This window comes from Lynx rufus, unplaced genomic scaffold (genome assembly GCF_022079265.1).
Source record: "Lynx rufus isolate CCGP_SWC_20201006 ecotype Redwood Valley unplaced genomic scaffold, mLynRuf1.p SCAF_3, whole genome shotgun sequence".
Lineage (NCBI taxonomy): Eukaryota > Metazoa > Chordata > Mammalia > Carnivora > Felidae > Lynx > Lynx rufus.
This window is the reverse complement of record NW_025814845.1, coordinates 143,241,341-143,250,316: the sequence shown is the minus strand read 5'-3', so window position 1 is coordinate 143,250,316 and position 8,976 is coordinate 143,241,341.

Here is an 8,976-nt window from a genome sequence, read left to right as displayed (position 1 = left end):
TAAATTTATCTTCAACATAATCTTTACTTAAAGAAGTTTATTTAGGAAGTAGGAAAGTTAATTAGTGTGAGTAAAATGAGTGTCACTAATCAAATTGTTTACTAAATGCTAGCATGGTAATACTTGGATTTTATCAGGCATTAACAGTTCCAGGTGCATAAAAGAAATGGAGCAGTCTGGATGGTTTCCAGTGTTGTAGCTGATGCTTTTAAGGTAGGAGAGTTTATGGAGAGGAGTAGGCCGTTTTTCTAATGCTGCCTCACCTGCAGGCCTTTAGCTACCTGCATTTCTTCTTTATAACATCCCACGTAGGTTTGAGTTTCTTTCTCTGGATATCACATCTTCTGAAATCATCAGTGAGGGTGATTTGACTGGTGATTAGGAACAAAGCAATACATTTCACTGACTTAATGACATTAAAGCTACAGATAGGTTTAACCTTTAAGTGTGTGTATTTGTACTTCAAGAGATAAAACCTTTTTAACTGTTACACCCCCCTCACCCAGGTCATAACAAACTAGTAGAATACGGGAAGAGATCTTGAAATAGGTAAAATAAGCCTTTACTGTTCCATTCCAGGCGAATTCTCCTACTCCCTCTGACCTGGTAGAGTTTGCAATTTAATGCATGCATCCTGTTGCTCAAATCAGTTGGCAGGTGTTTTTTATGCGCAGCCATTCAAGAACTTCAGTGAATTCTTAACAACTTGGCAAATATACAGTTGACCTTTGAGCAACATGAGTTTGAGCTGTGTGGGTCCACTTATATATGGATATCTTATAGTACTGTAAATGTATTTTGTGATTTTATTAACATTTTCTCTAGCTTTATTGTGAGAATACGGAATATAGTACATATAGCTCACAAAATGTTTTCACTCACTGTTTATGTTGTTGGGAAGGTTTCTAGTCAACAGTAGGCTATTAATGATTAAGTTTTTGGGCATCACAATATGTGGATTTAAGACTGTGCAGGTGGTCAGTGTTCCTAATCCCCTGCATTGTTTGAGGGTCAACTATATTCAAATTATCTAATAATTAAGTTTTTTTTAATATTCATTTCATCTTGCAACTACATTGTGAGCTCCTGGGAATAAAGACCATATGGTGTTTTCATTCATTTAGCTAATTAAGAAACCAAATATTGATTGAATTCCAAGCAGGCTCCAAGCTCAGCGCAGAGCCTGACTTGGGGCTCAACCCCACAATCACGGGATCATGACCTGAGCTGAAATCTAGAGTTAGACGCTCAACAGACTGAATCACCCAGGCTCCCCTAAACCACTATGATTTTTTGGTTTAAGATCATCAGTCCATTACTTTGTCCTGTTGTTGGTGATAGTCATCGAGATATATCTGTTCTCTTAGTATGTATCCTGGAATATTCTTTTTTGATCAAATCCCTATGATTTACTTTTTGGTAATTTATCTTTTTTGGTCATTTATCTCTAATTTTGATGCTTACTTTCAATTTAAAACTTAATTTGCTGTGGGGCACCTGGGTGACTCAGTTGGTTAAGCATCTGACTCTTGATCTTGACTCAGGTCATGATTTCATGGTTTGGGAGTTTGAGCTCCCCATTGGGCTCTTAGCTGAAAGTGAGGAGCCTGCTTGGGATTCTCTCTCTCCATTTCTCTGCCCCTCCCCCTGTTCTCTCTCTCTCTGTCTCTCTCAAAATAAATAAACATTAAAAAAAAACCAAAAAAACCTGAATTTGCTATGCTAAGCCAATCAACTATTTTCTCTTAGGCAATAGACCTTAGTTTGAATAATTACCAGAAATTTAATTTAGAATTCTTGGGCTAATAGTTGAGATAAGGGTAGTATCAGTATTACCTGCAGAACTTTGTTTTTTCAAAAGAATATTTTTAATTGAAGTATAGTTGACACACAATGTTATGTTAATATCAGCAATTCAACATAGTCATTCAACTACTTTATATTCACAACTGTAGCATCTGTCACCATACAACACAATTATAAAACCATTGACTATATTCCCTATGCTGTACCTTTCATTCCTGTGATTTATTCATTCTGTAACTGGAAGCCTGTACTTCCCACTCTGCTTCACCCATTTTGATTACTTCCTCCTATTAGCTTGACTTCTGTATTTAGGGGTATGTTTTTATTTTTTGTTTTGTTTTTGATTCCACATATAAGTGAAATCATGTGTTATTTGTCTTCCACTGTCTAATTTCACTTAGCATAATACCCTCTAGGTCCATTCATGATGTCACCAATGGTAAGATCTGATTCCTTTTTGTGGCTGAGTGATCTTCCAGTGTGTGTGTGTGTGTGTGTGTGTGTGTGTGTGTATGTATGTATGTATATATACATACCACATCTTGTGTATCCATTCCTCTACTGATGGGCACTTGGATTTTTCTATATTTTGGGTATTGCAAATAATGTTGCAATAAACATAGGGATGCGTATATCCTCTTCAATTAGTATTTTCATTTTCCCTAAATAATTACCCAGTAGTAGAATTACTGGATAATATGGTATTTCTATTTTAAGTTTTTTGAGGAACCTCCATACTATTTTCCACAGTGGCTGCACCCATTTACATTTTCACCAACAGTGTACAAGTGTTCATTTTTCTCTACATCCTTGTTAACCCTTGTTATTTCTTGTCTTTTTGATTTTAGGCATTCTGATGGGTGTAAGGTGCTATCTCATTGTGGTTTTAATTTGCATTTTCCTAATGATTAGTGATGTTGAGCATCTTTCCATATGTTTGTTGGACATCTGTATGCCTTTTTTGGAAAAATGTTGAATGAGGTCCTCTGACCATTTTTAATGGGATTATTTGGGGTTTTGATGTTGAGGGGTGTGTGTGTGTGTGTGTGTGTGTGTATAATAATAAAATCTTTATCCATTTATCAGTCAGTGGACATGTGGGCTGCTTCCAATCTGGCCTGTTTGAAATAATCCTGTTATAAACATAGGGGTGCATGTATCCTTTTGATTTAGTGTTTTTGTATTTCTTGGGTAAATAGTACAATTGCTGGATCTTAGGATAGTTCTTTTTTTAACTTTTTGAGGAACCTCCATACTGTTTCCCAGAGTGGCTGCACCAGTTTGCATTCCCACCAACAGTGCAGGAGGGTTGCTTTTTCTCTACATCCTCACCAGCCCTTGTTTTTTGTGTTGTTGATGTTAGCCATTCTGACAGGTATGAGGTGATATCTCCTTGTAGTTTTGATTTGCATTTCCCTGATGATAAGTGATGATGAACATCTTTTCTTGAGCCTGTTGGCCATCTCTTTTATTTTTTTACCATAACCATAGTGGTTATTTTTTTATTATTTTTTAATATTTTATTTTATTTATTTTTATTTATCGTGACGTTACCTAACATACTATGTAGTCTTGGCTTCAGGAATAGATTCCTGTGATTCATCACTAACATACAGCACCTAGTGCTCATCCCAGCAAGTGCCCTCCTCAATGCCCATCACCCATTTTCCCACCCCACCAACCCTCATTTTGTTCATTGTATTTAAGAGTCTCTTATGGTTTGCTTCCCTTTCTGTTTGTATCTTATTTTTCCTTCCCTTCTATGGTCGTCTGTTAAGTTTCTCAAATTCCACATATGAATGAAATCATATGATATCTGTCTTTCTCTGACTTATTTCACTTAGCATAATACCCTCCAGTTCCATCCACATTGTTGCAGATGGCAAGATTTCATTCTTTTCATCACCAAGTAGTATTCCATTGTGCATTTTTACCTCATCTTCTTTATTCATTCATCAGTTGATGGATATTTGGGCTCTTCCCATAATTTGACTATTGTTGATAGTGCTGCTATAAACATTGGGGTGTATATGTGCCTATGAATCAGCACTCCCATATCCTTTGGATAAATTCCTAGTAGTGCTATTGCTGGGTCATAGGGTAGTTCTATTTTTAACTTTTTGAGAAACCTCCATACTGTTTTCCAGACTGGCTGCGCCAGTTTGCTTTCCGACCAACAGTGCAAGAGGGTTCCCCTTTCTCTGCATCCTCGCCAGTGTCTGTAGTTGCCTGAGTTGTTAATTTTAGCCATTCCGACAGGTGTGATGTGGTATCATATTGTGGTTTTGATTTGTATTTCCCTGATAATGAGTGATATTGAGCATCTTTTCATGAGTCTTTTTGCCATCTGGATGTCTTCTTTGGAAAAGTGTCTATTCATGTCTTCTGCCCATTTCTTCCCTGGATTATTTGTTTTTTGGGTGTTGAGTTTGGTAACTTCTTTATAGATTTTTGATACCGTTTATTTAACATGTTATTTGCAAATATCTTGTCCCATTCTGTAGGTTACCTTTTAGTTTTGCTGATTATTTCCTTCGCTTTGCAGAAGCTTTTTATCTAGATGAGGTCCCAATAGTTCTTTTTGCTTTTATTTCCCTTGCCTTTGGAGATATGTCAATTAAGAAGTTGCTGTGGCCAAGGTCAAAGAAGTTGTTGCCTGTTTTCTCCTGTAGGATTTTGATGGTTTCCTGTCTCACATTTAGGTCTTTCATCCCTTTTGGATTTAGTTTTGTGTATGATATAAAAAAAGTGGTCCAGTTTCATTCTTCTACATGTCACTGTCCAGTTTTCCCAACACCATTTGCTGAAGAGACTGTCTTTTTTTTCCATTGGATATTCTTTCCTGCTTTGTCGAAGATTAGTTGGCCATACATTTGTGGGTCCATTTCTGGGTTCTCTATTCTTTTCCCTTGATCTATGTGTCTGTTTTTGTGCCAATACCATACTGTCTTGATGATTACAGCTTTGTAATACAGGCTGAAGTCTGGGATTGTGATGCCTCCTTGTTTGTTTGTTTGTTTTTCAACATTACTTTGGCTATTCAGAGCCTTTTATGGTTCCATTCAAATTGTAGGATTGTTTATCCTACCTTTGTTAGGAATGCTGGTGCTATTTTTGATAGGGATTGCATTGAATGTGTAGAGTGCTTTGGGTTGTATCGACATTTTAACAGTATTTGTTCTTCTTTTTTTTTTAATTTTTTTTTTAAATTTTTTTTTTCAACGTTTATTTATTTTTGGGACAGAGAGAGACAGAGCATGAACAGGGGAGGGGCAGAGAGAGAGGGAGACACAGAATCGGAAACAGGCTCCAGGCTCTGAGCCATCAGCCCAGAGCCTGACGTGGGGCTCGAACTCACAGACCGCGAGATCGTGACCTGGCTGAAGTCGGACGCTTAACCGACTGCGCCACCCAGGCACCCCAGTATTTGTTCTTCTGATCCATGAGCATGGAATGGTTTTGCACTTCATTGTGTCTTCTTCAATTTCTTTCATAAGATTTCTATAGTTTTCAGCATACAGACCTTTTATCTCTTTGGTTAGGGTTATTCCTAGGTATTTTATGGTTCTTGGTGCAGTTGTAAATGGGATCATTTCCTTGATATCTCTTTTGGTTGCTTCATCATTGGTATATAGAAATGCAACTGATTTCTGTACATTGATTTTTATGTCCTACAGCTTTGCTGAATTCATGTATCATTTCTAGCAGTTTTTTGGTGGAGTCTTTCAGGTTTTCCATGCAGAGTATCATGCCATTTGTGAAGAGTGAAAATTTGACCTTTTCTTTGCCAATTTGAATGCCTTTTATTTCGTTTTGTTGTCTGATTGCTGAGGCTAGGACTTCCAACACTATGTTCAACAACAGTATGAGAGTGGACATCCCTGGCTGATCTCAGGGGAAAGCTCTCAGTTTTTCCCCATTGAGGATGGTATTAGCGGTGGGCCTTTTATATATGGCTTTTATGATGTTAAGGAATGTTCCTTCCATCTGGAACATTCTTGACGGTTTTTATTAAGAAAGAATGCTGTATTTTGTTAAATACTTTTTCTGCATCTATTGATAGGATCATATGGTTCTTACCCTTTCTTCTATTAATGTGATGTAGCACACTGATTGATTTGCACTAATCAGTATACTAATCAATATATTAATTGAACTAGCCCTGTAGCCCAGGAGTAAATCCCACTTGATCATGGTGAGTAATTCTTTTAACATACTGTTGAATTCAATTTGCTAGTATCTTGTTGAGAATTTTTGTATCTATGTTCATCAGGGACATTGTTCTGTAATTCTCCTTTTTAGTGGGGTCTTTGTCTAGTTTGGGAATCAAGGTGATGCTGGCTTCATAGAATGGGTCTTGAAGCTTTCCCTCCATTTCTATTTTTTGGAACAGCTTGAGAAGAACAGGTATTAACTCTCCTCTAAATGTCTGGTAGCATTCCCCTTGGGAAGCCATCTGGCCCAGAACTCGTATTTGTTGGGAGATTTTTGATAACCAGTTCAATTTCTTCACTGATTATGGGTCTATTCAAATTTTCTATTTCTTACCTTTTGAGTTCTGGTAGTGTGTAGATGTCTAGGAATTTGTCCATTTCTTCCAGATTGCCTCAGTTTGTTGCCATATAAATTTTCATAGTATTCTCTAAATAATTGTATTTCTGTGGTATTGGTTGTGATCTTTCCTCTTTTGTGATTTTATGTATTTGGGTCTCCTCTCTTTTTGAGAAGTCTGGCTAGGGGTTTATCAATTTTGTTTATTCTCTCAAAAAAACAGCTCTTAGTTTCATTGATCTGTTATAATTTTTTTATTCTATATTGTTTCTTTCTGCTGTTATCTTTATTATTTCTCTTCTGCTGGCTTTGGGCTTTCTTTGCTGCTGCCTTTCTAGCTCTTTTAGCTGTGAGGTTAGGTTCTGTATTTGGAACCTTTCTTGCTTCCACACATCAGCCTGAATTGCAATGTATTTTCCTCTTAGGACTGCCTTTGCTGCACACCAAGGGTTTGGACTGTCATATTTTCATTTTCATTTATGTCCATATATAAATTTCTTCTTTAATTTCCTGGTTGAGCCATTTATTCTTCAGTAGGCTATTAACCTCCATGCATTTGGAGGCTTTCCAAATTTTTTCTTGTGGCTGATGTCAAGTTTCATAGCGTTGTGGTCTGAAAAATGCATGGTATGATCTCAATCCTTTTATATTTGTTGAAGGCTGTTTTGTGACCCAGTATGTGATCTGTTTTGGAGAATGTTCCATGTGCACTTGAGAAGAATGTGTATTTTGCTGCTTTTGGATGAAAATTTCTGAATATATTTGTTAAGTTCATTTGGTCCAATGTATCATTCAGAGACATTGTTTCCTAATTGATTTTCTGCCTAGATGATCTGTTCATTGTTGTAAGTGGAGTATTAAAGTCCCCTACACAGTGTTATTATCTATACATTTATTTATGTTTGTGATCAATATATTTATATATTCGGGTGTTTCATGTTGGGGGCATAAACATTTACAATTGTTAGCTCTTTGTGATGGATAGACCCCTTAATTATGATACAGTGCCCTTCTTCATCTCTTGTTACAGTCTTCGTTTTAAAATCTAGTTTATGTGATATAAGTATGGCTACTCTGTCTTTCTTTTAATTTGCAATAACATGATAGGTGGTTCTCTGTCCCCTCACTTTCAACGTTTATTTATTTTTGGGACAGAGACAGAGCATGAACGGGGGAGGGGCAGAGAGAGAGGGAGACACAGAATCGGAAACAGGCTCCAGGCTCCGAGCCATCAGCCCAGAGCCTGACGCGGGGCTCGAACTCACGGACCGCGAGATCGTGACCTGGCTGAAGTCGGACGCTTAACCGACTGCGCCACCCAGGCGCCCCTTGTCCCCTCACTTTCAATCTGCGTGTGTCCTTAGGTCTAAAATGAGTCTCTTGTAGGCAGCATATAGATGGATCTTGATTGATTGATTGATCTTTTGATTGGGGCATTTAGTCGATTTATATTCAGAGTGATTATTGAAAGATATGGATTTGGTGTCATTGTGTTACCTGTAGGTTTTGTGCTTGTGATGTTGTCTCTGGTTCTTTGTAGTCTTTGCAGCATTACACTCACAGTCCCCCTTAGGATCTCCTGTAGGGCTGGTTTAGTGGTCGTGAACTCCTTTAGTTTTTGTTCGGGAAAGCCTTCTCCTATTCTGAATGATAGCTTTGCTGGATAAAGGATTCTTGCCTGCATATTTTTCCTATTCAGCACATTGAATATTTCCTGCCACTCCCTTTTGGTCTGCCATGTTTCAGTAGACAAGACTGCTACTACCCTTGTGTATTTACCCTTGTAGGTTAAGGCCCATTTGTCCCTAGCTGCTTTCAGGATTCTCTATCTTTGTATTTTGCCAGTTTCACTATGATTATGTCATGGCATTGACTTGTTTTTGTTGATTCTGAAGGGAGTTCTCTGTGCCTCTGGACTTGGATGTCTGTTTCTTTCCCCAGATTAGGGAAGTTCTCAGCTATAACTTGTTCGATTAAACTTCTGCCCCTTTCTCTCTCTTTTCTTCTGCAACACCTGTTATATGGATATTATTTGGTTTCATTTAATCATATAGGTCTCTACTTCTCTCTTCATGGTCTAGTAGTTTCCTTTCTCTCTTTTTTTTCAGCTTCATTATTTTCCATAATTTTATCTTGTATTTCACCTATTCCCTCCTCTGCTTCCATCCTTGCTCTCACTTTGTGTAGTTTATTTTACATCTCATTTACAGCACCTCTTTTTTTTTTTTTTTAATTTTTTTTTTTTCAACGTTTATTTATTTTTTGGGACAGAGAGAGACAGAGCATGAACGGGGGAGGGGCAGAGAGAGAGAGAGACACACAGAATCGGAAACAGGCTCCAGGCTCTGAGCCATCAGCCCAGAGCCTGACGCGGGGCTCGAACTCACGGACCGCGAGAACGTGACCTGGCTGAAGTCGGACGCTTAACCGACTGCGCCACCCAGGCGCCCCATACAGCACCTCTTAATTCATCATGACTATTTCTTAGGTCTGTGATCTCTGCAGAAATAGATTCTCTGCTGTCTTCTATGCTTTTTTCAAGCTGAGCTCTTAGTCTTATGACCATTATTCTAAATTCTTGTTAAGGTATATTGTTTTATCTGTTTTGAGCAATTCTCT